Raw genomic sequence first — 22488 nt, forward strand, 5'->3', positions numbered from 1 at the left:
GTGTAATGGGAATTTGTATGTTTGTAATCCCTTTATTAATATATTAATTGTATTTTGTTCATAATATTATTAATACTAATAACAAGATTGAAAAAGGAAAGTTGCCTGGGCAAAGTTGTTCATTTTAATGGAAGACCGGCAGTTGCCCAAGCTGCAAGTCTCCCCTCTCCACGCCACTGATGTTGTCCAAGGGAAGGGCATTAGGACCCATACAGCTTGGTACCGGTGTTGTCGCAGAGCAATGTGTGGTTAAGTGCCTTGCTCAAGGACGCAACATGCAGCCTCAGCTAAGGCTCGAACTAGCGACCTTCAGATCACTAGACGAATGCCTTAACCACTTGGCCACACGCCCACACACACACACACACACACACACACACACACACACACACACACACACACACACACACACATACATATATATGTATATATACACACACATGCACACATACATGCACACATACACACACACATACATATATATGTATATATACACACACATGCACACATACATGCACACACACACGCACACATACATACACACATACACACACACATACATATATGTGCGCGTGTGTTGTGATGGAAATGAGAAAGGTTCTTTGAGTCTCAAGGCAAGAGCTCTGGACACACAGTTTTAACAATAAGGAGTTTACTTACAAGGGGAGAAAAAGCTTGGGAACAACACAAGCAGCTACAGTATTCGTACAAACGCGCTTAGAATAGAGGAGCGTGGGAAAAGTCGGGTCGACAGTACAATACACGGGAAAACGGTGTGGGAACGGAGTACAGGTACACATACAAGCAGGGGAAAAGTAACTACAATACTTGCCCCCCCTTTGGCTATGGGCAAGCACGGCTCTTTGCTAAAGGGACAACAATAAACGCTCCCACAACCCTATTCAATACACACCTTACCTGGAGTGAAGCAGGGTGGTCCCTCGAGGATGGCAAAAGAGACCGAGCCAAGCACATGTAGCACCCTTTATTGGTCAGGGGGCCAACGGCTTGGTGCTAGACAGGTTAATCCAATTAACAATGAATCCAAACAGCCTTTTGGTTTAATCTGTACTTGCGTAACATTTCTTTTATATAATATTAAGTTCAATTTTAAACATGGATGTTAATAAAATTAATATAATATCTTGGAATTGGAATGGTGTCAATCACCCCATTAAGCATAAAAAGATTTTTAAGAACTTAAAAACACTTAATGCAGATATTATTTTTGCGCAAGAAAATCATATACGAAAACAGGATGAGGACAGGTTTTTCCGATTTTGGAAAGGCCCTCTGTTCCACTTGCTGTCTAATTGTAAGATCAGAGGTTTTTCTATATTTCTTAGCCCCAAAATCCCTTTTGTACACTTTAATACTACTACCGATTCGATTGGAAGATATTTAATTGTTACTGGTTTATTATGCGAGCAAAAGGTAGCTCTGGTGTGTGTATACGCACCTAATGTAGATAATTCTGATTTTTTTAAGAAACCTTTTTCTGAGTTACCGAATCTGAACGAATATAAGTTGATCATGGGTGGTGACTTTAATTATTGTTTAAATTCGGCGATTGACAGGTCATCAACCAATCCATCGCTTCCTAAAAAAAAGCGGCAGCTTGTATTAACTCTTTTTTAATAGAATATGGCCCGGTCGATATTTGGAGATATAAACACCCCAATGATAAAGATATCTCTTTTTTCTCACACATTCATCATAAGTATTCTCGAATTGATTACTTTTTTTTAGATACACGTCTGTTAAACTCCGTTGTTGAATGTGTGTATGACATCATTGTGCTCTCAAATCATGCGCCTTTAAAGTTAAACCTTAAGCTTTCGGATAGATTTTTGAAAATGTCACAGTGGAGACTGAATCCTGTATTGTTACAGGATTCAGTTTTTGTTAATTTTATTAAGGAGCAAATTTCTATATTTTTTGAATTTAATACAACTGAAGGAATGTCAAATCTGGTTATATGGGACACATTGAAATCTTTTCTTAGTGGACAGATAACCTCATATTCAGCAGCTTTGAGAAAGAAAACTAAAGCGGAATTGTCAGTGCTTATTAATAAAATTAAACAGATAGATAAAGCGTATTCAGTTAAACCTACTGAGGACCTTTATAAAGAAAGGGTCGAACTTCAATCACAGTATGATTTGCTTCTGACCTTTCCCATTGAACAGCAAATTTTTAAATCTAAAAGTTTATTTTATATACATGGGGAAAAATCTGCTAAGCTTTTGGCGGGTCAGTTAAAGGCTGGGATGGTCAGAAGACAGATCTTAAAAATTCGTTGACCAGATAGAACAGAAACTTTAGATCCTTATGAAATTAATAATATCTTTATGGACTTCTAATCTTTATAACTCTGAATTCTCTGATAGCACTATTATTATGAATAGATTTTTGCAAAGGTTAAACATACCTCAAATTTCGATTCAAGATGTTGATATGTTAGATGCACCTATTAAACAAGAGGAGATAGCCAAGGCTATATCCTCTATGCAATTAGGTAAAGCTCTGGGACATGATGGTTATATGGTAGAATTTTACAAGACTTTTCATGAAATGCTTATACCACATCTTCATCAAACGTTTACCGATTCTACATCCTCTGGGAACCTTCCTAAAACTTCTTATGAGGCACTAATTTCATTGATTCCAAAAAAAGGAAAAGACCCACTGGAATGTGTATCCTACAGACCTATTTCTTTATTGAATGTAGATTTTAAAATCCTTTCTAAGATCCTAGCAAATAGGCTTGAGAATATCATACCTAATGTTATCTCAAATGATCGAACAGGATTTATCAAAAATAGGTACTCATATTTTAATATTTGAAGATTGTTAAATATTATTTATTCCCCCTCAGCCAAAGAATCTGAATGTATTGTATTTGGATGTTGAGAAAGCCTTTGATAGGGTGGAGTGGCCTTATCTATTTCAGGTTTTGAAGAGGTTTAATTTTGGTCCGGGATTTATTTCCTGGATTAAATTGATTTATCAGGCCCCGGTAGCTGCGGTTATAACTAATAATCAAAAGTCTCCTTATTTTAGATTATATAGAGGTACCCATCAGGGTTGTCCCCTTAGTCCTTTATTATTTAATTTGGCTTTAGAACCACTTGCTATTGCTCTTAGGGATTCTAATTCTGTGCAGGGGATAAGAGAGGGGATAAATTACATAAGGTTTCGTTACACGCGAATGATTTATTAGTTTACATTTCAAATCCTAGGAAATCTATTCCTTTTATGTTATCTATATTTACAGAATTTGGTATTTTTTCTGGATATAAACTTAATTTACATAAAAGTGAATTATTTCCTATTAATAATTATTCTGATTATTATGATCAAATACCTTTTAATATTGCCCAAAACCATTTCACTTATCTTGGTATCAAAATTACTAAAAATTTTAAAGACCTATATAGGTATAGTTTCTCCCCTTTAGTTGAATATACTCAGCAGACACTTTCTAAATGGTCGCCTATGTCGATGTCATTGATAGGTCGAATAAATGCTATAAAAATGGTTATTCTACCGAAATTTTTATATATATTTCAAGCAGTTCCCTCTTTTGTTCCAAAACATTTTTTCATAAAATAGATTCTCTGATTTTGTCTTATGTTTGGAATAATAAAAGCTCTAGAGTGAATAAACTTTTATCGCAAAAACCAAAAAAAGATGGAGGACTGGTCTTACCAAACTTTAGATTTTATTATTGGGCAATTAGTATTTGTTATATTACTTATTGGATTTATGATATAGATGACCAAGATCACCCTTCATGGTTACAGTTGGAGGAAAATTCAGTAATGGGGTTTTCATTAGCTTCTTTATTAGGAGCTCCCCTTCCATTTTCACTCTCCGGAATAGGTAGACAAGCTCTGAACCGTATTGTTAAACATACTTTAAAAATTTGGTTTCAGTTTCGTAGATTTTTTGAATTAAATGATTTTCTACTTTCTAGTAATATTTATTCTAATTTCTTTTTTAAACCATCAACTTTAGATAAGGCTTTTTAACATGGAAAATTAAGGGAATAAAAACTTTTTTAGATTTGTTTTTACAGGACTGTTTAATGTCCTTTTCGCAGTAAATGGATAAATATGACATCTCTAATACACATTTTTTCAGATTCTTACAGGTTAGGGATTTTTTACGTGATTTTTTTTTACCGAATTACCCCTTGGCCTGCTCTTTAAATTTGGCTTATGCTATTTTTCAGCTTAAACCTTTTCAAAAATGATTAATAGCTATCATTTATAAACAGTTAATGAGTGCTCGCATGACGCCTAATGATAGGGTTCAATGCATCTGGGAAATAGAACTTCAACATTCACTTTCAGATAATCAATGGAGTAAAATTTATTATCTAGTCAATATTTCATCTATCTGTGCACACCATACTTTAATTCAGTTTAAGATAGTACACAGGGCCTATATGTCCAAAGATAAATTGGCACATATTTTTCCTAATATAAACCCTATTTGTGACAGATGTAACACAGAAGTGGCTACTCTAACTCATATGTTTTGGTCATGTGTAAACTTAAATAATTTTTGGAGGGATGTGTTTGGAATATTATCTAAAGTTTTAGATGTGGATGTTCAACCCAATTCACTTACAGCAATTTTTGGGATTATTCCAGAGGAAGCAAGCAAAGGGTCTGCTTCCACTCAACATGTGATAGCCTTTTCAACTTTACTGGCTAGGAGAGCTATCTTGCTATACTGGAAAGACTCTAAGCTGCCTACTGTTTTTTATTGGATCTCCTCCGTTATGTCATGTCTAAGCTTGGAGAAAATTAGAAGCCAGACATTTGATACATCTTTTACTTTTGAGCAAGTCTGGTGACCCTTTATTCATTATTTTCACATGATTTAATTTATTTTTATTTATTTATTTTTCTTTATTCTCTGGGGAAAATCCTTATCCGTGAAGGTTCGGAGATGACTGGAAGGATGTTTTTTCTCTTTCTCTTTTTTCTAATTTTATCCTCAATTGGACTGCTCAATCTTTCTTTTCCTTTTTTTTTGTTTTAGTTTAGTTAGTGGTGTTTTTCTTTCCTTTATCAAATAAAATTTCCAATCTTTTTTTATGATTGTTATGAGTTGTAGTTTTTTTCGACTATATTGTATATATAACAGCGTAACATTTTACCTATCTGATTTTGACAATATATACTTTGTTTTTTTATTGCTGTTTATATGTTTTTTGTATTATCTGTTTGCTAAACTTCTCCTCTGATTTGTATATTCTTTATTGGAAAATCAATAAAAAGATTGAAAAATGAAATGACAGGTTGGAAGTGTGCTCACTGCGGAGCCTGCACCAGCATTCCCTGGGTCTACTCAGTGGCTGAGGGATAACTCTGAGGGTAGGGACTCGAGTGGAGGTCAAATTGTAGGAAGGGAAATACCAATTCCTGAAGCACCCACCCCATCGGGGATCAAGGGAAGAGACGTTGTGTAGTGGGGAGGAGAGTGGTGGGGGACTGCCAGCAGAGCCCCCCCAAACAGATATACCAAAACCAGCAGGAGCAAACAGTCTGTAAACAATTCATCCGATGTCATCCAGCAGGATCGGCGTGAGTAGCAGTGCATCATCGGCGTGTGCTGGGGTTCAGAAGCAGATCCAGCAGTCCGATCTGTTGGTGTTGCTGGCAAACTCGTAAGCGACCCTGAGGAAGGTGTTGGCAGCTGTCACGAAGCCGACCATCGCAGCGACCAGGAGAGATGACTGGAGTCACACCTTTGTCCTGTGGGGGCAGGAGGAAACTCATTCCCGTCTGGTTAAATGCTGGGTACGTATACAGGATAAATCGGATTTACCTGGAATGGCAACCCAGCGGGTGTCCCCTGGGCCGCGCGCAACAATTTCTCCCTTCTTGGGGGGACCCGGTGGCTGTCTTATCCATACTCTACCCGAGTCCTCGGTCTCGGGGGGTTCAGTGGTTTCCAAGTCAGGCGATGGGGAGTGTGCCAGATGGCGGGACAATGGGGACCCCCCCTTGGCCAGTTGGCCATGTGTTTAATTGGTCAACGGCCTGCTGAAGGGCACTTAGCCACCCCTGCAGAGTGCAAGAGGGTGTCAGTGCGAATTTTTTCCTTGATTTGGCCATTCATTCTTTCAATTAAGCCCGATGCCTGGGGGTGGTGGGGTATGTGGAACAGCCACGCGATCCCCGCCTCAGCCGCCCAGGTCTGGGCTTTGGTCCCAGCGAAATGTGAGCCCGAATCGGATTGTACCTCCCATGGGACCCCATGGATAGAGGAGAGGTGCTGCAATCCTCTGATGGTGCCATTCTGGTCGGCCCTCTCACAGGGCACTGCCATCAGGACACCCGAGTATGTGTCATCCATCGTGAGGACATACTGCTTCTTATTCTGTCGTGGGAGCGGTCCAATATAGTCGATTTGCCATACCCGACCCGCTCCCGTGCCGCGACAGATATGGCCTGGTAGCCCTGTGGCTTGACCTGCTGGCCGATGGGGCAGTTAGCTACAGAGGTTTTGCATTGGTCGAGTGTCAAGGCGACACCGAATTGTTCAGCCCAGCGTCGCGTGCCATCGGCCCCTAAGTGGCCACCTTTGCGGCGTGCCCACGCAGCTCGTGCCCTGGGGTCTGTGTGCCCACACAGCTAGTGCCCTGGGGTCTGTGTGCCCACGCAGCTCGTGCCCTGGGGTCTGTGTGCCCACGCAGCTAGTGCCCTGGGGTCTGTGTGCCCACGCAGCTCGTGCCCTGGGGTCTGTGTGCCCACACAGCTAGTGCCCTGGGGTCTGTGTGCCCACGCAGCTAGTGCACTGGGGTCTGTGTGCCCACGCAGCTCGTGCACTGGGGTCTGTGTGCCCACGCAGCTCGTGCCCTGGGGTCTGTGTGCCCACGCAGCTAGTGCACTGGGGTCTGTGTGCCCACGCAGCTCGTGCCCTGGGGTCTGTGTGCCCACGCAGCTAGTGCCCTGGGGTCTGTGTCAGAGCTGGAAGTGGTGCCAGATGATATTTGGGCAGCCTGGTCCACAGCGGCGTTAAATGTTGCCTCTTCGTTATCTTTTCAGGTATGAGCATCCACATGGTGCACAGAAATTTTTCTGTGGGTAGCCTGGTCCCAAATGAAATGCCAGTGGTGCTGTCCCCAGAGGGGATGCCCGTGTATTCCCCACCCCATGTCTTGCCACCGGGCCATCCACACCGCAATGCCGTTAGCTACTGCCCAGGAGTCAGTATAGATGTGGACTGGTCCAGTAGTGTTTTGGAGGGTGAGGGCTACTGGGTGCCAGCTCAGCAAGTTGACTGGAAGCCCCCTCCCCCTCTGTGGTCAAAATTTTGCCCATGGCGATGAGAATATGAAGAGGGTAAGGGGTACGTGTAGAAGGGGTGGGCGAGGGGTAAGTGTAGCAAACTATGTAGACAGGACCAGGGAGAGGATACGTCATTGGGGAAGTGTAGGAGGACAGGGAAGAGGTAGCTAAATTAAGGTGCCAGACAGCATGTGGCCACCACAAAGAAGAGGAACCTTGCGACCACAAGGCAATGTGTTCAGCAAAGTATTTTGAGCTATGTACCTATTTTGAGTGTTTTGCTTGCGTCCATACCCATTCCAAGTATTACGCTTGCGTCTATGCTTATTCCGAGTATTTTGCGTGCTTAGCTATGCAATAGCCAATCAATTGATGAATTTGATTCGGTAACCATATTTGCGAATGTAGTACCCTGCTTTTGGGTATAAGTATGACCTTTGTAAACCCACAAATTGGGAGTTGGCTACCTTACGCCCGAAGTGCATGGGGCTGCGAACCCCTCTCTGAATAAAAACCGTTTCAGAGGTAATTTCGTGTCTCTGGTGTTTTTCCTCAACTGAGCAGGTTAATAATTTCAGGTTGACAATTTTGCGAGCCGAGCCAGGAGCCTAACGGCTGGCAGTTCGGGGATTCGGCGTAAGAGATCGGTGGGCAGGTACGAGCGGGTTGAGACGGAAGGGCCCTCCGAGAGATTTTTCTCGGTCTCTCTCTCCCTCTCTGACTCCCCGTTCCAACCCCTTTGGCTCCGGCTGACCATCCTACGGCCTCCACGGACCAAACGGAGAACCTCAGTTGGGAGACACGGATAACAGGTAAGACCTACGTAGAGTTTGGGGTTCGAGTCCCCTGGTATAGGAAGTGGGGTTAGAGTCCCTGCATAGAGTTTGGGGTTCGAGTCCCCTGGTTTAGGAAGCGGGGTTAGAGTCCCTGCGTGGGGTTTGGGGTTGGAGGCTCCGGAGCAATACATATTTAATTTGATTAAGGTCTGGTCCCAACATCTAACTGAAACCGCATCCTGCCTTAGACTGGTCGTTAAGAGCAGAAATCTGCCACGCGAAGGTCAGGACACTAAAGTGGATGCGAGAGTAAGTTACCAAAATGGGTCAGACTCTAGATAAAACAGGACCAAATACGCCATTATGGAAAATGTGTAAAGAATTCCCTGAAAACGAGACAGATTTACGGAGACTGAGTGTGCGGATGAATAAGAAGTTGGGGAATGAATTTAGGCCATTAGGGGGAACCTGGGATCTTGAGAAGTGTAAACGAGCAGAGAGACAGTTGTGGCAACAGAATATCTCACAGAAATGGAAAGATCTAATTACGCGTTGGTATACCGTGACCAGCAGACTTAATGAGCACTCCCGCCAGACCTCCTGGGAGGTGAATGAAAGAAATAGAAAGATACCCATCAATGATAGTGACGGAAAACCCAGGGGCTGGCCGGTACTGAAGGCCTGATGTGAAATCTATGATGAGCAGCGTAGGATTGATGATCATAATGTAAAACTTGGTGATAAAAGGCCGGCACCGGATATGACTGGGCTGCAGACCCTATTTGGCCCTAATGAGGACACTGAGGAGGAGGAGGAGCAGCAGGTCCCTTCGCCTGCGGGGGCTGCGGATCCCGTCCCGCCTGTACCTTCAGAACCTTCCGCTCCCCCTGTGCCCATGATCGTCCCCCCCCATGCACTCCCGACCCCAAGTCCACGGTTCACCAACCCCATTGCGGCCCGTACCCGAGCTAAAACCAGGAAAGGGGACACACAAGGTACTAAACCTGCGAGCCCTAAGAACCGCATGGCTCGTAAATGGACTACAAGACGGAACCTCTGTGTGGGTGACGGCCCATCGATAGACCCCCAAGGGGACGAGTTTGACCCCGACTCAGACTTTACCACCTCCAGTGATGATACTGACCCCGAGGATAATCCTGACGCAGCCCTTGCTCGAAAGTACCCCGATTGGCCCTACCCCACCAAAGATCTGGGTAGATCCAAGCCCCCCCTCCCCCCCGACAGATGCCAATGTGAGAGGTCCCCAGCCCTCGTCACAATCCAGCCCAGGCTGAGGATGCTGTGCAAAACCCCTTGACGGTTTCTGTGTACACCCCCTGGAAGCCCAATGAAATGCTGGTAGTGATGCAGGGCGCTCCGGACAGAAAGCAGAAACCAGTGGAGTTCATTGATTATTTGCTGAGTACTATTAAGATCTACAGGGCGACCCCGAGGGATCTTTTTAGTTTATGTTGTATGGCCCTCACCACTACTGAGGCAGAACAATGGCGGGCTAATCTGGGGGATAATGGCCCATTAGAAACCTGGGAGGATTTGGTACGGGAGGTTCCCGGTGGAAGGGAGCAAACGGAACGCGTCTGCCGAGCTCTCCGAAGGGCTTTGCAACAACCTTTAGATCTCATGATGGAGACCCGCCCGAAAAAGGAAGAGGACAGTCCTGACTTTTTTAACTGTTTCTGCTCCACTTATGCCACTAATGCGGCGGATGTGGCATTTAACACTGGACAGCCCTCCCCACACTTCAGGGCCATCCTTATCCAGTGCCTCCCAGACGAGGTCTCGAAGGCCATAAAGACCCATACCTTAGACTGGGCTGACAAGACCAGAAGCCAGATGCGGCACCTGGTAACCCATTTCTGGGCACAGGGCAAATCTGCGCCGACTCTTGTTAAGCGAGAAATGATACAGTCCCCTCCCCGATGCTGACGGGGGAACAGGGTATCTGATGGAATCTGTGGTGTGTACCTGCGGGTGGGTAGATGACTATGGAAATGGGTATTACAAACATCCAGATGGACCTGCCCGTCGACCCTCTCCCAGGGGTCCCCAGCGCTTGCCCAACAGAATGCCACTGCCAACAGATTACTGTTTCGCTTGCGGCGAGAGGGGCCACTGGTGGCGGTATTGCCCCCGAACGACTGACCCCTGCCCTCCTCGTTTCCCTGCGCTGGCACCCTGGGATAGGGGTCAACCTGGATCCCCACGGAATAGGCCCCCTTATACAACCGCCAACCTTTTCCGACAATGACAGGAGGCGGGCGAATGGGACTCTCAAGGCCATCCACACAACCTGCCGGTCCTCTCTCTGTCTGCAGAAGACAGACCAATTTTTCACCTCTGGGTCCATTCTGTACACATACCCTTCCTCCTTGATACCAGGGCCACCACGTCCACCCTGGACCGTGATATTTGCATTCAATACGCCTTCCCGCTTTCCGACTCCCGACTCCCCTTTCCGGGATTGTCAGCTCTGGTGCAGGAGTTCCAGATGACCGAAGAACTCCCCAATCGCTATAACCACCACGAGTCCCTTATCAGATTTGTGGTGACCCCCAATTTGGGCGTCAACCTGGCCGGAAGGGATATACTCTGTCGTTTCCATCCCACCGTTACCTGCACCAGTGATGGTCTCACCCTGACCGAACCTCCTACCCATTGGGCGTTCTGGCTTCATATTCCCCCACAATGGTGGGCGTTGGACCTCGCCCACCTCCCCTCCTGCTCACCAGTCGCCCTCGAGTCCCCATACACTCCCCATTTGACCCTGAAATTCCCAATTTCAGTCTTTGCCATTGTGACTGCGGAGGCAGGCATAGCCCTAGCCGCCCATGTCCCCGACTTCCTGTGGCAGCAGTCCCCTAGAATAAGCCCCCATATAACCCTCCGCGTAAATGAGGGTCATGCAGCTAAGGAATTGGGCCCCGCCATCTTTAGGGTGCTGCAGCAGGCAGACCCTTCCCTGACACGAAACCCGCAGGATTTCTTACCAAAGAAGTGGTAACGTTCTTTTCTTCGAACAGGGCGTCCTGGTCCCCTGCCTTTCGCCCTGTAATACCCCGATCTTAGCAGTGCCAAAGCCCAGACTCCACGAGTGGCGCTTGGTGTAGGATTTAAGGGCAATTAATGACAATCCCTTCCCTGCATGCTGCCGTCCCCAACCCCGCAACCATTCTGGGCCAGATACCCGCCACTGCAAGATGGTTCACCATTATAGATTTACAACGCGCCTTCTTCTCCATACCCTTACCTGAGGATTCGCGCTACTTATTCGCCTTCACCTTCCAGGGTCGCCAATACACCTGGACCCGACTTCCCCAGGGCTTTAGGGACTCCCCCACTGTTTTCTCACAGACCCTTTGTGGCCAACTGAAGGACATCACCTTTCCCAAAAACTCAGCGCTTGTCCAGTACGTTGATGACCTGCTTTTGGCTAGCGACACTCAGCACGCCTGTGAGGAGAACACAAACTATCTGCTCCACGTCCTACATTCCCTGGGATACGTGATTCCTCCGACAAAGGTGAAACGAACTCAGACACAGGTGAAGTTTTTAGGTGTCCTGCTTAGTGCCGCAGATCGAGCACTTATGGTTGACAGAACTCGACCCATAACCCAGACACCCCCTCCACAGACTCCAAAGCAAATGCGTAAATTCCTTGGGCTAGTGAACTTTTGCAGGCAGTGGATCCCTAACGCTGCATGTCTGACTAAGCTGCTCACCCCTTTAGCCTCTCCAAAGGCCCCCTCTCCCTTGATAATGGACGAGCACCAATCGGCCGCTTTTAACTCTCTTAAGGCCTCCCTTTCTGCCCCACCTGCACTGGGTCGGCCACTGAATGACGGGCCTTTTCAGCTCTACGTTTCCATTGTCGATTTATGTGCAACAGCTATTCTCACCCAGACACATGGGGACCAGCGGCGTCCGGTTGCCTGTTATTCAGCGTCGCTGGACCCGGTAGCCCAGGGATACCCCCCGTGCACTCAAATACTTCCTGCCGGTTACCTTATGGTCACCGCAGCATCCAACTTAACCCTGCATCATCCAGTGACGGTCTACTCTTCCCATGCGGTAACTGCCCTCCTAACCACGCACCAAACTCAACATCTCACTCAGGCGAGACTCAGCCGCTATGAGATTGCTCTTATCCATAATCCGTTGCTGATGTTCATCTATTGTACCACACTTAACCCGGCTACCTTTGTGGATCACCCGCCCGACCTTCTATCCGAGCCTCCCCACTCCTGCGTAGAGCAAAACCACTTCCTCATTTCCCCGCGGCCAGACCTCCAGGACATTGAGTTCGACAATCCGGACCTGATACTTGTGGACGGCTCGTCCTCTGTCTCCCCGGACGATGGCCGGCAATCAGGTTATGCCATTGTGACCCCACACACCACCTTGGAGGCGGCAGCCTTCCACCCACCGGTCTCGGCCCAACAGGCTGAGCTTTTCCCCCTCACTCACGCATGCATCCTCGCCTCGGGTCAGACAGACAATATTTACACGGATTCACGCTACGCATTTGGGGTCACTCACGATTTTGGCACACTATGGGCGCAGCGGGGCTTCCAAACGTCGGCTGGCAAAAGCATTGCCTACATTGATAATTTGCTCCGAACCATCCATCTTCCCGGTACGCTTGCTATTATAAAATGTGCCACCCACTTATCCGATGACTCTCCCGTAAGTAAAGGCAATGCCAGGGCAGACCTGGCAGCCAAGCGAGCCGCCTCCTCTAAAACAATAACTGTGGATTTGGCCCCACGCCTTCTGCCGGTTGATAGCCCAGGCATATCCGACAGCGCGCGATTACAGGGGGACGCCCCTGCAGCAGAGATTGATGTTTGGAAGAAACATGGTTGTATTATTAATAACGCAACAGGCCTCTGGCAGACCCCAGCAGGCCAGACTTGTATTCCTGATACTCTCCTGCCTGTCCTGGTCGACCGCCTCCAGTCTGACACCCACCTCGGCAAGGAGGGAATGTGTATTAAAAACATGGTGGTCCCCAGTTTGAATGAGGCAGCGGAGAGACAGGCAAGGGGTTGCTTAATTTACCATAAAGTAAACCCGGGTAAATTTATTAGATGTGATAAAGGGTGCACCCCAACCCCAGCAGGACCATTTGACACATTACAAATGGACTTTATTGAGTTACCTAAGGTGAATTGTTACAAGTACTGTTTAGTTATAATTGACGTCTTCAGTAAATGGATTGAAGCCTTCCCCACAACGAACAACAAGGCTTCCACGGTAGTGCAAATACTGCTGAAAGAAGTTATTCCTCGTTTTGGTATCCCACAAAGATTCTCATCTGATAACGGCTCGCACTTCATTGGGAAAGTAAACAAATGCCTATCACCCCCGAGCCGCAGGAATCGTGGAACGTGCACAAACGACTGTATGGCACTACAACCATCGTTTGCTATCCCCACCCCGCCAGTGTCTCCTCGCTTTTTACCATTTTCCTGCACTGGGATCAACCCTTCCAATGTGCCCCCGCCAGCAAAACATTGCCTGAGGGAAAGAGGGTGGAATTCACCTATGACTCTTCCACGGCCCCTGTCGCGGACTGCCCATTTCCCCCGTCCATCAGTAAGCGGTCAAATCATGGACTCCTTCTGTGGATGAGAAAAGATCTCTGGTGGGAGGGGAATCCCAAGCCCCCGAAGGGTGACCGAATATATGAGAACTGCTACTTCGGAACAGGGTGGGGATGTTCAGACGTGTATGTCTCGAATAACGTCACCTGCCTCTCCAAGCCCTGTAGGAAAAGGGAGTGTCACCCCACCAAGGACCCCTTAGGGATCTCTTGCTCTTGCCATGAGACAAAGTGCCAGTCCCTGGCCCAGGGGGTGCAACTTCTTTGTGGGGAGGGGAACCACACCCACCTCCAAGTCAATGATCATGTATTCTTACTACCTGAATATCGCAGGGGTACCAAACGAGTGTACGCCTCTGCCGGTATAGGAGAATGGAGTGATGCCATACACCTAAAGGGTCAGGGTTGCACTGAGACCATGTATACCCTCCCGGGGTATTTTTTCTTCTATAACGGCATTGCTACCAACTTCCTGGAGTACCTTTACCCTTCCTCGGTGGCCTATGGCACCCTCCTCCCTACTGCGGTCCCTTGCCCCGGAACTTGGGGTCCCTCACGCCGCCCGCCTGGGAGGTACAAGAGAGAGGTCTCCCAGGAATTTTGTGCAGATTACAAGTCCTGACCACCCTAACCGCAGGTCAGGTGGCCTGATACGGGGCAGCTGGCTTTTTCTCTTTGGGGGCATCAGGAGCCACTATGGCGGCCCACAATCGGAACTATCTGGCCTGTGGTCTCATGAGCCTCGGGAACGCCACCAGGGGAGCATTAAGACTCATGACTGACAGCCTTAACCAACTGCGGCTCTTCTCCAAGCAAAACCACTATGCACTTGATTACCTCCTCGCCAGGGAGGGTGGGCTCTGTGCTATCATAAAGGACAAATGCATAATGGGGCTAGATGATGCTACTGCCAACATAACGCGGTATATCAACAAAATAGATGAACAGTTAGGATCCATCAAGGAAGGCACAGGTTGGGCAGGATGGGGGGACTGGGGACTAAGTGCATGGAAGGACTGGTTGATCAATGGGGCTATTTACGCGCTGACGGCCATTATAGGGATTTTTGTCTGTATCGCCATTGTCAGATGTGTTCTGAACCGCATGATGGCCTCGTTAGGGGACCTGCTGCCGGCTAAGCCACTGATGGTAGTACGGGCAACCATCGAGGCCACCGAACTCCTCGAACCTGCACCAGAGGATTTTCACCATATTGATGAGTGATCATTTCATGATCACAGGAGGGAATGAGAATGTGAAGAGGGTAAGGGGTACGTGTAGAAGGGGTGGGCGAGGGGTAAGTGTAGCAAACTATGTAGACAGGACCAGGGAGAGGATACGTCATTGGGGAAGTGTAGGAGGACAGGGAAGAGGTAGCTAAAATAAGATGCCAGACAGCATGTGGCCACCACAAAGAAGAGGAACCTTGCGATCACAAGACAATGTGTTCGGCAAAGTATTTTGAGCTATGTACCTATTTTGAGTGTTTTGCTTGCGTCCATACCCATTCCAAGTATTACGTTTGCGTCTATGCTTATTCCGAGTATTTCGCGTGTTTAGCTATGCAATAGCCAATCAATTGATGGATTTGAATCGGTAACCATATTTGCGAATGTAGTACCCTGCTTTTGGGTATAAGTATGACCTTTGTAAACCGACAAATTGGGAGTTGGCTATCTTATGCACGAAGTGAGTGGGGCTGCGAACTCCTCTCTGAATAAAAACTGTGTTTCCTTTAAGGCATTTGTTTAGTTTATTATATTTTCGCTTTAGTAATTCATTTGTTATCGTTTTCTAGTTAAAGTTAAGGTTGTTTAAAGTAAATTCGTTGTCTGTGATAGATCGCGGCATGCGATGACGTCACACACGGTTATGCCGCGTCTTGTGGGAAAATACCGGTTTGGAGAAACGGGAAAGGGGGGGGGGGGGGGGCTTATGTGTGTGCAGGATCAGCACGAGAAAAGTTTTCTTTCTACGCACTAGAAACATTAGAGAAGCAACGCCGTAAGTTCATAAGATAATCGATATGTTGAATTAAAAATGTTAATGCTGATTCTGTTAGAAGTAATGATGGTTGATAAAGTTTATGTTTTTTGTTATTTAAAGAGTTGCGGATAGTTTGTGTTGAAGTGTATTTAAAGCCAGTCGATGGCGTAGGTAGATTCTGACTGTATGTTGCACTTTAATGTAAATATAGTTGTTGTAGTTTTACTTTTGCAAGTATTTATGATGTAAATGTGATGTCAAGAATGAAACAAATACTGTATATATTTTGTATAGTTTTATCAACAGTTTTCACCATACGTTAATGTGGAAGAGTGAACAGTAAACAGTTAATCTTACTGGGACCGCCCCATTGACTGGTTTATGCTTGGTGTTTAGTTCAGAGTTCTTTTACACCTGTGCGAGAACACTACACTGAAAAGGCGACATTACCAGGTGTTTTCAAGTGCTACAATGGCATCACGATCCAGCATCAAGTCGTTGCCATCCAGCGACAGGGGCAGTAGGGCATCAACAAGTAAGGCTGCCCGTGCAAGAGCTAAGGCAGAAGCCACCAAGGTGCAAGTGTTGTACACCGAACAAGAAGCAAAATTGAAAAAGGAAGCGGCTGCCAGAGAAGCCGAAAACCAAAAGGAAGCGGCTGCCAGAGAAGCCGAAAACCAAAAGGAAGCGGCTGCCAGAGAAGCCGAAAACCAAAAGGAAGCGGCTGCCAGAGAAGCCGAAAACCAGTTGGAAAAGGTAGGGATAGCGTCAGCGTTAGAAGTGCTGACGCTACACCGAGAAGCAGAAGCTGCCAGGGTGGAAGCAGAGATAATAGAAAGTGCTGAAGAAATGCATGTTCTGGATGACGTAAGGACCAGTAAGGACCAGATTGGAACGCACAAGCGACTATGTCCGATCTCCAATGGACTTGAAGATTCGTTCTTCCTCTCCATACTTATATGCTAACATCCCACCTCAGGAGGAGACTCAGAGAGGCCCAATTGCATCTCATCCATCTGAGGAAGACAATTTACCCTTGCAACTCCGCGATGAATTCAAGAATGAAAGGGCTGATGACAAGTACTTCTTGACACCAAACTTACCAGATTTGGCGAGAGGAGAGGCAAAGGCTGAATTCAGAACAGCAAATCCCATAACAAATGTACACCCTCAGTCATATACCCACCGACATATTCCCTCAGCCAGCATGCCACTTGCAGTTGAACCCATGGCACAGTATTTAGCACGACGAGATCTCGTCACTTCAGGGCTATATCAGTTTGACGATAAACCTGAAAATTACCGTGCATGGTACTCCTCATTCGCCAACACTATCCACGGAGTCCAGCTCGGAGCAACCCAAGAGTTGGATCTTATGACGAAATGGCTGGGAAAAGAATCATGCGAACAGGTGAGACGCATACGTTCAGTGTACATTAACAACCCCAAGCTAACCTTACGCAAAGCATGGGAGAGACTTCGGGAGTGCTATGCGGCCCCTGAAATTATTGAAACGGCACTATTTCGACGTCTGGAAAATTTTCCTAAGGTGTCAGCCAAGGACCACACTAAGTTAAGAGAGCTCGGAGATTTACTCATGGAGATTCAAGGCGCCAAAGAAAATGGCTATTTAACTGGTCTGTCATACCTAGATACTTCATACGGGATTAGACCAATCGTGGACAAACTTCCATTTGGGCTGCAGGAAAGGTGGGTGTCTGTTGGCTCAGAGTCCAAGGAAGAGAACGATGGTCGATTTCCTCCCTTTGAGTATTTCACTAGGTTTGTGTGCAAGGAGGCGAAGAAGCGAAACGACCCTAGCCTCATGGGTCCAGGAAGCAGTACAATTTACACCAAGGCAGTTAAATCCACTTCGAATAATTTCAACATTAATAAATCTGTCTCAGTGTGTAAAACTGAAGCCTTTACAACTAACAATGACCCTAGCAAGAATTGTCCACTGCACAACAAATCCCACCCCCTCAAAAAATGCAGAACGTTTAGGAAAAAACCCCTTGAAGAGAGGATGGCCCTTCTTAAGGAGAAAAAAATATGTTTTAAATGTTGTTCCTCTACCTCTCACCTTGCTAGAGAGTGTACGATCTCCGTGAAGTGCCCGGAATGTAATAGCACTAATCACGATGGGGCCATGCATCCCGGCCCGTTACCACAAACTGACAACGCTCCTTCACCCCCACAACAGGACGGCGGGGAGGGAGAGGCTCACTCCAGGACAACTGTTGTCAGCTCGAGCTGCACAGAAGTTTGCGGTCAAGCTCAGTCAAGCCGTTCTTGTTCAAAGATCTGCCTCACTAAGGTGTACCCTAAGGGAGCCAAAGACAAGGCCATCAAAGCCTATGTAATTCTGGACAATCAGAGCAATCGCTCACTAGTCAGACCAGAGTTCTTTGACTTGTTCAACATTGAGAGTAATCAGTTCCCATACCACCTTAGAACTTGCTCAGGCAGCGTGGAAACATATGGAAGGAAGGCAGAAGGCTTCCAGCTCGAGTCGCTGGATGGTAAAGTTGTCATCTGTCTCCCTCCACTCTTAGAGTGCAATGAAATTTTGAACAACCGCACTGAGATCCCGACGCCAAGTGTAGTGCAGCACCAGCCACATCTCCACCACGTCGCCAAACACATCCCAGAACTGGACCCAAAAGCAGAAATACTCCTGCTATTAGAAAGAGACGTTCTCCAGGTGCACAAGGTCAGGCAGCAGGTCAATGGACCACACGATGCCCCCTTTGCCCAACGTCTGGATCTGGGCTGGGTGGTGATAGGAGAGGTGTGCCTTGGCAAAGTACACAAACCGACAGTTAACACACTCAAGACCAATGTGCTAGAGAGTGGCCGCCATTCAATTTTTCAACCCTGCACAAGTTTCATGTGTATCAAGGAAGCACGATAATGCTTTAACAAATGTAAAGTAACCGACAAGACACTGGGACAGTCGGTCTTCGCTCAAACTGAGCATGATAATAAACTTGCTCCATCAGCACAAGACGCCATTTTCTTAAAAATAATGGACACCAAGGTCTTCAAAGATGAAGCAAATAATTGGGTTGCCCCACTACCTTTCAGAGAACCACGCCAGCGCTTGCCAAACAACAAAGAGCAGGCAGTCAAGCGGTTCACGTCCTTGCAAAAAACCCTGAAAAGGAAACCTAAGATGCAGCAACAATACGTAGCATTTATGGAGAAGATCTTCGCTAATGGACATGCTAAAGTAGCACCACCACTGAGGGAAGGCGAGGAGTGCTGGTACCTCCCAACGTTTGGGGTTTACCACCCACAAAAGCCTAGTCAGATCAGGGTGGTCTTTGACTCCAGTGCTCAGTGCGCTGGTATCTCCCTTAATGACGTGCTCCTTACAGGCCACGACCTTAACAATACCCTTCTCAGGGTCCTGATGCGCTTCTGGAAGGAGAAGGGCGCAATCTTAGCGGACATCCAGCAGATGTTCCATAGCTTCTTAGTACAGGAGGACCATCGCAATTTCCTCCGTTTCTTATGGTACAAATGTAACTTAACTCGCACTGTGGACGAATTGGCCCAGGCAAAGGACGTCATCTTTAAAGCAACTCAAAGAGCAGCTTTTGCAAGGGAGTTTTTGGCTCTCCAAGCTAATAAACAAATACCAAAGGACAGCCCTTTGAGGAAATTCAACCCGATCCTGAAGAACGATATAATTTGCATTGGAGGCCGGTTAATACACTCTCAACTTCCAGCTGCAGAAAAGAGGCCAGTAATCCTGCCCAAAGACAGCCATGTGTCCTTACTGCTCACTCACCATCACCATGAACAGGTAAAGCATCAGGGCTGTCACCTGACGGAAGGAGCAATAAGGGCAGCGGGACTGTGGATCTTGGGAGGTAAAACACTGATCAATTCAGCACTTCACTAATGTGTAACCTGCAGGAAACTGCGAGGGAAGATGGAAGCTCAACGTATGGCGGACCTCCCACCAGAACACCTCGAGGTCTGTCCTCCTTTTACATATGTGGGGCTCGACGTATTTGGTCCCTGGACTATCACTACTAACGCACCAGAGGAGGACAAGCAGAGAGCAAGCAGTGGGCCATCATGTTCAGCTGCATGAGTTCAAGAGCGGTACACATTGAGGTCATCGAATCTTTGGATACATCCAGCTGCATTAATGCTCTCAGGCGCTTCTTTGCGCTAAGAGGCCCTGCAAAACAGTTAAGGTCTGATTGCGGCACAAACTTTGTTGGAGCATCTAAGGAGCTGGGAATGGACAAAATGGTGCAAAGGTACCTCAGTTAGCAGGGATGCAACTGGGAGTTTTAACACACCAGACACCTCTCACATGGGAGGTGCATGGGAGCGGATGATTGGTATCGCCAGAAGAATTCTTGATTGGTCACAGCCATTATAAATGTACGACCACTCCTACCTGTGTCTTCTGACCCGGAAAGCCCCTTCATACTCTCGCCATCAATGCTCCTTACGCAGAAGGCAGGAGCTCCCCCTCCACCAGGGGATTTCTCTGATAAGAATTTGTACACAAAGGAATGGAGACAGGTTCAGGCTTTTGCAAATCGGTTCTGGTCTCGTTGGAGACATGAATATCTACCTTTGTTGCAACACAGACAAAAGTGGACAGAACCTCGCAGGAATCTTCAAGTTGGAGATTTAGTCCTACTCAGGGACAAGCAAATCGCCTGCAACTGCTGGCCAATGGCCAGAATCACTGCCACATTCCCTAGTAGGGATGGACATGTCAGGAAGGTTGAGTTGAAAACTTCTGACCGAGGTGATGTGAAGATTTACCAAAGGCCAGTTGCAGAAGTCATTCTACTTCTCCCTAAGGACTGATTTAGAGACTGAAGTTTTGTATTATGTTCATTGTGACCTTACGAAGGTCAGGCGGGGAGTGTGTTGCCTTTAAGGCATTTGTTTAGTTTATTATATTTTCGCTTTAGTAATTCATTTGTTATCGTTTTCTAGTTAAAGTTAAGGTTGTTTAAAGTAAATTCGTTGTCTGTGATAGATCGTGGCATGCGATGATATCACACCCGGTTTTGCCGCGTCTTGTGGGAAAATACCGGTTTGGAGAAACGGGAAGGAGGGGCTTATGTGTGTGCAGGATCAGCGCGAGAAAAGTTTTCTTTCTACGCACTAGAAACATTAGAGAAGCAACGCCGTAAGTTCATGAGATAATTGATATGTTGAATTAAAAATGTTAACGCTGATTATGTTAAAAGTAATGATGGTTGATAAAGTTTATGTTTTTTGTTATTTAAAGAGTTGCGGATAGTTTGTGTTGAAGTGTATTTAAAGCCAGTCGATGGCGTAGGTAGATTCTGACTGTATGTTGCACTTTAATGTAAATATAGTTGTTGTAGTTTTACTTTTGCAAGTATTTATGATGTAAATGTGATGTCAAGAATGAAACAAATACTGTATATATTTTGTATAGTTTTATCAACAGTTTTCACCATACGTTAATGTGGAAGAGTGAACAGTAAACAGTTAATCTTACTGGGACCGCCCCATTGACTGGTTTATGCTTGGTGTTTAGTTCAGAGTTCTTTTACACCTGTGCGAGAACACTACACTGAAAAGGCGACATTACCAGGTGTTTTCAAGTGCTACAATGGCATCACGATCCAGCATCAAGTCGTTGCCATCCAGCGACAGGGGCAGTAGGGCATCAACAAGTAAGGCTGCCCGTGCAAGAGCTAAGGCAGAAGCCACCAAGGTGCAAGTGTTGTACACCGAACAAGAAGCAAAATTGAAAAAGGAAGCGGCTGCCAGAGAAGCCGAAAACCAAAAGGAAGCGGCTGCCAGAGAAGCCGAAAACCAAAAGGAAGCGGCTGCCAGAGAAGCCGAAAACCAAAAGGAAGCGGCTGCCAGAGAAGCCGAAAACCAGTTGGAAAAGGTAGGGATAGCGTCAGCGTTAGAAGTGCTGACGCTACACCGAGAAGCAGAAGCTGCCAGGGTGGAAGCAGAGATAATAGAAAGTGCTGAAGAAATGCATGTTCTGGATGACGTAAGGACCAGTAAGGACCAGATTGGAACGCACAAGCGACTATGTCCGATCTCCAATGGACTTGAAGATTCGTTCTTCCTCTCCATACTTATATGCTAACATCCCACCTCAGGAGGAGACTCAGAGAGGCCCAATTGCATCTCATCCATCTGAGGAAGACAATTTACCCTTGCAACTCCGCGATGAATTCAAGAATGAAAGGGCTGATGACAAGTACTTCTTGACACCAAACTTACCAGATTTGGCGAGAGGAGAGGCAAAGGCTGAATTCAGAACAGCAAATCCCATAACAAATGTACACCCTCAGTCATATACCCACCGACATATTCCCTCAGCCAGCATGCCACTTGCAGTTGAACCCATGGCACAGTATTTAGCACGACGAGATCTCGTCACTTCAGGGCTATATCAGTTTGACGATAAACCTGAAAATTACCGTGCATGGTACTCCTCATTCGCCAACACTATCCACGGAGTCCAGCTCGGAGCAACCCAAGAGTTGGATCTTATGACGAAATGGCTGGGAAAAGAATCATGCGAACAGGTGAGACGCATACGTTCAGTGTACATTAACAACCCCAAGCTAACCTTACGCAAAGCATGGGAGAGACTTCGGGAGTGCTATGCGGCCCCTGAAATTATTGAAACGGCACTATTTCGACGTCTGGAAAATTTTCCTAAGGTGTCAGCCAAGGACCACACTAAGTTAAGAGAGCTCGGAGATTTACTCATGGAGATTCAAGGCGCCAAAGAAGATGGCTATTTAACTGGTCT

The 22488-nt window shown here is 46.5% G+C and overlaps 1 protein-coding gene across 1 annotated transcript in view; it reads left to right on the forward strand.

The window, feature by feature from the left end:
• LOC140737397 (flavin-containing monooxygenase 5-like) overlaps positions 1–22488 on the forward strand; it is a 138083-nt gene that overhangs the window by 8898 nt on the left and 106697 nt on the right. The window contains exons 2-3 of the mRNA XM_073063881.1: positions 5594–5816; positions 7889–8122. The gene's annotated coding sequence lies outside the window, so the exon portion shown is untranslated. The remainder of the gene's footprint in view (positions 1–5593; positions 5817–7888; positions 8123–22488) is intronic.

The sequence above is a fragment of the Hemitrygon akajei genome, chromosome 12 (assembly GCF_048418815.1).
Source record: "Hemitrygon akajei chromosome 12, sHemAka1.3, whole genome shotgun sequence".
NCBI lineage: Eukaryota > Metazoa > Chordata > Chondrichthyes > Myliobatiformes > Dasyatidae > Hemitrygon > Hemitrygon akajei.